The 7,391-nt window shown below is 37.2% G+C and overlaps 1 long non-coding RNA gene across 1 annotated transcript; it reads left to right on the top strand.

Annotated features, from left to right (window-relative positions):
- Nucleotides 1-432: 432 nt before the first annotated feature.
- Nucleotides 433-3,850, top strand: LOC138316570 (uncharacterized). The gene is made up of 2 exons (XR_011207657.1): nucleotides 433-2,500; nucleotides 3,297-3,850. It is a non-coding gene; the product is annotated as an uncharacterized lncRNA (long non-coding RNA).
- The last annotated feature ends 3,541 nt before the right edge of the window (nucleotides 3,851-7,391 follow it).

The raw sequence follows: 7,391 nt of genomic DNA, 5'->3' as shown, positions 1-7,391 counted from the left end.
ACATTATATACAGTGTAATCTGTCAAAAGTGAACCTTGTTCAGTCAAGATCCTTGTCTACTCTGGCTGAATTGCATGGTATTTTGCTTTATAACATATAGTAATTAAAACCTGTTTAATGCGGAAACATGTTTATACCGACCATATATTCTGGCTCTGATAACATCCTGTTTAGACAAGTTTTATATAAAACACATTTTTATGCGATACTGTGACGTCCTTTGTTTATCGCCTGTCGTCAGTCCATCCGACGACTTCTTCTTCATAACCACTGATCGAAATTTAACCAAAGTGATGGTAGCATCCTTATGGGATACTAACTGAAAATTATACAAATGGTCAGGTTGACAACCCCCCCCCCCCACCCCCCCCCACCCCCCCCCACCCCCCTCCACCCCCCCTCGCCTTTTATCCCTATGCGATGGTAATTGAATCCTTTTAACAAATTTTCCATGACTGACCCCCAGGGACCTTAGGGGCGGGACCAAATGGGGTCGTATAGGCTAAAATTTCAAAATTCTTCTAAAATTCTGGAATTGGTAGAATCAAATACTTTTCATAGATGGAAAGGTCTTAAGGTCCTTTACAAAAATTGTGAATTATATGACCCTGGGGTCTCATGTTTCCCCCTAGGGAGGGGTCAAGTTTACTATAGTTTATATAGGAAAAACACATTTATGAACGTTATTTGCTGATTTTTCATAGGAAATGAGTCAAACTGGGTTAGAATTATTAGCCTGAGATGGCATTTAAATGTCATATCCATATTGGTCCTGGCAGACCCCCAGGGGCCTTAGTGGCGGGGCCAAAAGGGGTCAAATAGGCTAAAACAAATAAATCTTCCTCTGAATTCACAGATTTGATGGAACCAGATACTCTTCATAGATTGAAAGGTCTTAAGGCCCTTTACAAACATTGTGAATTATATGACCATGGGATCTCAGATTTTCCACTGGGGAGGGGGTCAAATTTACTATAGTTTATATAACAAAAACACATTTATGAACATTATTTGCTTTGTTTACATAGGAAATTAGTCAAACTGGGTTAGAATTATAAGCCTGAGATAGCATTTTAACATCATATCCATATTGGTCCTGGCCGACCCCCAGGGACCAGAAATGTGGGGCCAAAAGGGGTCTAAATGGCTAAAATTTCAAAAATCTTCTGAATTCACAGGTTTGATAGAACCAAATAATCTCATTGATTAAAAGTGAAATTTATAAAATCACTGACACTGACTGACTTCTAGTTTGGTTTTGTTGTTTAACGTTGGCAAAGCAAATTGGAATTTTAAGCATGAGGTTCGGTAACATAATACACTATATTACTATCAAAATTAGAAACAAAAAGTGAAAATTTTAATATGAAGGTCCAACTTTAAAGTTTATTCTAATTCGTCAATACTTTTTACAGATTTGAACCAACTTTGCAATGCTCTTTCTGTATCAGCACTCAGGTGGCCGTCAAGGCCTCTTGGGCCTCTTGTCATATAAACAACTTCTTCTCTGAAACTAAGCATTGGAGAACATTCATATTGCATTTGTAACATCCTTATGGGGTGGGGATTAAAAATTGTACAAATGATTCAAGTCCACTTGTACATTTGTTATTGTAGAATGATTCATTAATATAAGTACTTAGAAATAAGACATATATATGTAATGTGCATAGCACTGCCTAAAAGTCTCAAAATAATTTGTGTGGGACAAGTGATTATTTCATTCGGACATGTGAATTTACCTTTCCCTTGTCCAAAGGGACAAATGCATAAAAAAGTTAATGTCGACTCCTGAAGAGTTTTTGTGATAATAACAGTACATGTACTTAAAAAAAACAGGTCAGCGATACAGGCCCACTGGGCCTCTTGTTGTGATGTGTTATGGTATTACTGGTATAACGTAATAGTTTGATGTTTATATACAAATATACCGTATTTCACCACAAATAAGACCCCCCTTTTATATACAAATATACCGTATTTCACCACAAATAAGACCCCCCTGTTTATATACAAATATACCGTATTCACTACAAATAAGACCCCCCTGTTTATATACAAATATACTGTATTTCACCACAAATAAGACCCCCCTGTTTATATACAAATATACCGTATTTCACCACAAATAAGACCCCTCTGTTTATATACAAATATACAGTATTTCACCACAAATAAGCCCCCCCCTCACCTGTTTTAACAAATTTCCAGAATTTTGGGCGATGTCTGAAAATAAGACCCTTCACTTATTTTCCCCAGTAACTAGATGATGGATTGCTAAATGGAATAAATATAAATTTCAGAAGAAAGGATTTTGTACCAGTAATGTTTTTTATTTGTATGTATTTTTATAGGCAGATTTCATGGTTTTATTGATTCAATAGGTTATCAGTTTGGAGTTGAAGCCCTGAAGTCGTTTCTGTTGATGTTAGCTGTAGTCAACAAACAGATATCTGTAGAGCGAGCTGTCTACCTTGCCACACTGGAGAGCCAGTATCAGGTATGTCTTCGGGCAAATCTCATAACTCGATAGATCTGTGTCCAAAACACTTGAAGATCACTTGAGACAAAATCTCCGTTGAAGTCACCTTTTTTCTGTTGTGCTTCGTAATTAATTTAACTTCTCCTAAATGACAATGAGGCCTAGGGACTTGATATTGGACCTGTAGCATGCTTAGTTGGAAAGCTACAAAGTGTATTAAGTGAATGACTTTGACCTTCATTCAAGGTAATGGGGGTCAAATAGGCTAAAATCTTTTAAATTTTTCTATTTGTCCCAGAGTCCTGATATTGATACTGTAGCAAGCTGCAATGAAGGGCTTCAAAGTTAATCTAATTGAATGACCTTGACTTGCGTTTAAAGTCAAAGGGTCAAATCGGCTCGAACCTTGTAATTGTTCATTAAAAGGTTGAGACTTAATAGTTGACATGCAGCATGCTAGGATGAAAAGTTTGTTCAAGTGAATGACCTTGACCCCCTTTCAGGGTCACAGGCATACATACAAGGCTTCTTTGCAACAAAGAGGCTATAGTCCTGAAATGTGTAGCATACTCTACCAATGGACTGTTAAAATTTTGTATTTGTTACATGTATATGAATTTCAAAAGAATAATAGTTTCTTTAATATGCTTTATGCACATTGAGTCAAATCCAGTGTTATTCCTGATTAAGGACATATAGAAAATGCATTTAGTATAACACCAACTGAAATAATGATATTATTATAAGAGCAATGTTCTGTATAGTGTATGAATATGTTTTGCTTGTAAAAATATTTGTATTATACTTTTTACAGTTAAAAACCTGGGGCAGTGTGGAATGGCACCATGAACTGGACAAATATGACCTACAAGCACGTGTGTCTGCTGCAGCCCTCTTTGTCCACTGGTCAAATGAGAAAAGCAGCAAAAGAGTCTGGTCAAAATCATAGCTAATTGACTTTCTCTGTGATCTGGTCAAAAACAGCCTATTTGACCCAATTAGCGCCCATGGCGTTTAAAAATATTTAAAAATAATAATGAAAAGATGCTGATCAGACAAAATTATTGCAAATCTATACATTTTTGTGTAGATTTGGTCTTTATCTATGCTGGGGCAATTGAAATGGAGGCTTCAAAAAGGGTGAGGTTCGCTTATAGGGACATGGGGGCTTATTGGGTCGAATACAGTAATAGACTTTCCCTGTGATCTGGTCAAAAGCATAGCTAACAGTCTTTCTCTGTGATCTGGTCAAAAGCATAGCTAACAGTCTTTCTCTGTGATCTGGTCAAAGCCATAGCTATGATGGAAACAACTTTCTCTAGCCAACACATTGATAACTATAGAGTTTAATAAAGCCTTAAAAAGATATTGGATGGCTTTGTCTTATAATTTAAGGGCTTATCATTTTAATCTCTTAAAGATAATCCATCACTGACAGAGCAAAAATGATACTTACCATTTGAACAATAATTGGTGTTTAATCGTGTGTATATGTCTAATTAACAAAAAAATAAAAAGATAATTTTGCTTTTGGTGCATGCGCAATCAGTACTTCATTCCATATAGGATGAAGTGCCACAGAATTTTTCAGGACGCAATTAATTATTATCTCCGCCCAACAAAGTTGGCGTGGGATATACGAATGGGTTCCGTCCATCCGTACGAATGGTTTCCGGAGCATTACTCTAAAACCAGTTGAGATATTTCCACGAAACTTTATACACACATTAGTCTTATGGTCTAGTAGTGCCTTTTGCTATTTTTAGGTTTTCATTTTTTGCATTTTTTCCGTAACCATGGAAACATTGCTGAAAATATCATATTTTTGTGTACCAGGTTCGTTTCCGCAGCATAACTGGAAAACCAGAAGAGATATTTCCACGAAACTTCATAGACACATTGGTTCTTATGGTCTAGTAGTGCCTTTTGCTATTTTAGGTTTTCATTTTTTGCACTTTTTTCTGTAACCATGGAAACATTGCTGAAAATATCATATTTTTGTACCAGGTTCGTTTTTTAGGTTTTCATTTTGCCTTTTTCCGCAGCATAACAGGTTCTGGAAAACCAGTTGAGATATATGCACGGAACTCCATAGGCAGATTAGTCTTATAGTCTAGTAGTGCCTTTTGCTATTTTAAGGTTTTCACTTTTTGTACTTTTTTCTGTAACCATAGAAACATTGCTGAAAATATCATATTTTTTTAGCAGGTTCATTTCCGGAGCATAACTCTAAAACCAGCAGAGATATTTCCACTTCATAGACACATTCATTTTATGGTCTAGTAGTACCTTTTGCTATTTTTAGGTTTTCATTTTTTGCACTTTTTCTGTAACCATGGAAACATTGCTGAAAATATCATATTTTTATACTAGGTTTGTTTCCGCAGCATAACTGGAAAACCGGTTGAGATATATGCACGGAACTCCATAGGCACAATAGTCTTATGGTCTAGTAGTGCCTTTTGCTATTTTAAGGTTTTCACTTTTTGTACTTTTTTCTGTAACCATGGAAACATTGCTGAAAATGGCAGATTTTTGTGTAAGAATCGTTTCCAGAGCACAACTCTAAAACCACCGGAGATATTTCCATGAAACTTCATAGACACATTGTTCTTATGGTCTAGTAGTGCCTTTTGCTATTTTTAGGTTTTCATTTTTTGCACTTTTTCCGTAACCATGGAAACATTGCTGAAAATATCATATTTTTGTACCAGGTTCGTTTCCACAGCATAACTGGAAAACCAGTTGAGATATATGCACGGAACTCCATAGGCAGATTAGTCTTATAGTCTAGTAGTGCCTTTTGCTATTTTAAGGTTTTCACTTTTTGTACTTTTTTCTGTAACCATAGAAACATTGCTGAAAATATCATATTTTTTTAGCAGGTTCATTTCCGGAGCATAACTCTAACACCAGCAGAGATATTTCCACTTCATAGACACATTCATTTTATGGTCTAGTAGTGCCTTTTGCTATTTTTTAGGTTTTCATTTTTTGCACTTTTTCTGTAACCATGGAAACATTGCTGAAAATATCATATTTTTATACTAGGTTTGTTTCCGCAGCATAACTGGAAAACCTGTTGAGATATATGCACGGAACTCCATAGGCACAATAGTCTTATGGTCTAGTAGTGCCTTTTGCTATTTTAAGGTTTTCACTTTTTGTACTTTTTTCTGTAACCATGGAAACATTGCTGAAAATAGCAGATTTTTATGTAAGAATCGTTTCCGGAGCACAACTCTAAAACCAGCAGAGATATTTCCATGAAACTTTATAGACACATTGTTCTTATGGACTAATAGTGCCTTTTGCTATATTTAGGTTTTTCACTTTTTGTGCTGTTTTCCGTAACCATAGAAACATTGCTGAAAATATCATATTTTTTTAGCAGGTTCATTTCCGGAGCATAACTCTAAAACCAGCAGAGATATTTCCACTTCATAGACACATTCATTTTATGGTCTAGTAGTACCTTTTGCTATTTTTAGGTTTTCATTTTTAGCTCACCTGGCCCGAAGGGCCGGTGAGCTTATGTCATGGCGCGGCGTCCGTCGTCCGTCCGTCTGTCTGTCAACATTTCCTTTAAATCGCTACTTGTCCTAGAGTTCTGCATGGATTGTGACCAAATTCGGCCACAAACATCCTTGGGGGTAGGGGAACAGAACTTGTATAAATTTTGGCTCTGACCCCCCAGGGGAGAAGGGGCGGGGCCCAATAGGGGAAATAGAGGCAAATCCTATAAATCGCTACTTGTCCTAGAGTTCTGCATGGATTGTGACCAAATTTTGCCACAAACATCCTTTGGGAGAAGGGGAAGAGACTTGTATAAATTTTGGCTCTGACCCCCCAGGGGCAGGAGGGGCGGGGCCCATTACGGGAAATAGAGGCAAATCCTATAAATCGCTACTTGTCCTAGAGTTCTGCATGGATTGTGACCAAATTTGGCCACAAACATCTTTGGGAGAAGGGGAACAGAACTTGTATAAATTTTGGCTCTGACCCCCGGGGCAGGAGGGGGGCCCAATAGGGGAATTAGAGGTAAATCCTATAAATTGCTACTTGTCCTACAGTTCTGCATGGATTTTAACCAAATTTGGTCACAAACGTCCTTGGGAGAAAGGGAACAGAACTTGTGTAAATTTTGGCTCTGACCCCCCGTGGGCAGGAGGGGGGGCCCAATATGGGAATTTGAGGTAAATCCTATAAATCGCTACTTGTCCTAGAGCTCGAGTTCTGCATGGATTGTGACCAAATTTGGCTACAAACATCTTTGGGAGAATTGAAACAAAACTTGTATAAATTTTGGCTCTGACCCCCCTGGGGATAGGAGGGATGGGGCCCAATAGGGGAAATAGAGGTAAATCCTAAAAATCGCTACTTGTCCTAGAGTTCTGCATGGATTGTAACCAAATCTGGCCAGAAACATCCTTTGGGTTAACAGAATTCGTATAAATTTTGGCTCTGACCCCCTGGGGGCAGGAGGGGTGGGGCGAATAGGGGAATTAGATGTAAATATTCAAATTCCTTCAGAAAAGAAACAATGAACTTGTATTCAGAACATTACTTGGCATTACAAACCAGGTGAGCGATACAGGCCCTCTGGGCCTCTTGTTTGCACTTTTTCCTGGGTTTTTTCATACACATAAGTCTCCACAATCAAACTTACTTTAGTTTTGATATCTCCATTGGCGGGGGATCTGAATGACTATGTCCTTGTTTTTGATATTTTTATCTTGAAGTAATATGAAAAGATCAAACTTTTCAATGGTGTAAATTAAGTAACTTTTGTAACTGAAGAAAAATACATATTTCTCTGCTTATGTTTTTGATAGAGAAAACATAACATTTGTCAGCGGTGGAGCACCTTTAAATAACTATAAATATTCCAAAATGTGACAAAAATATC

Source organism: Argopecten irradians, chromosome 1, assembly GCF_041381155.1.
Source record: "Argopecten irradians isolate NY chromosome 1, Ai_NY, whole genome shotgun sequence".
NCBI lineage: Eukaryota > Metazoa > Mollusca > Bivalvia > Pectinida > Pectinidae > Argopecten > Argopecten irradians.
This window is presented reverse-complemented; position numbering and strand designations above follow the sequence as displayed.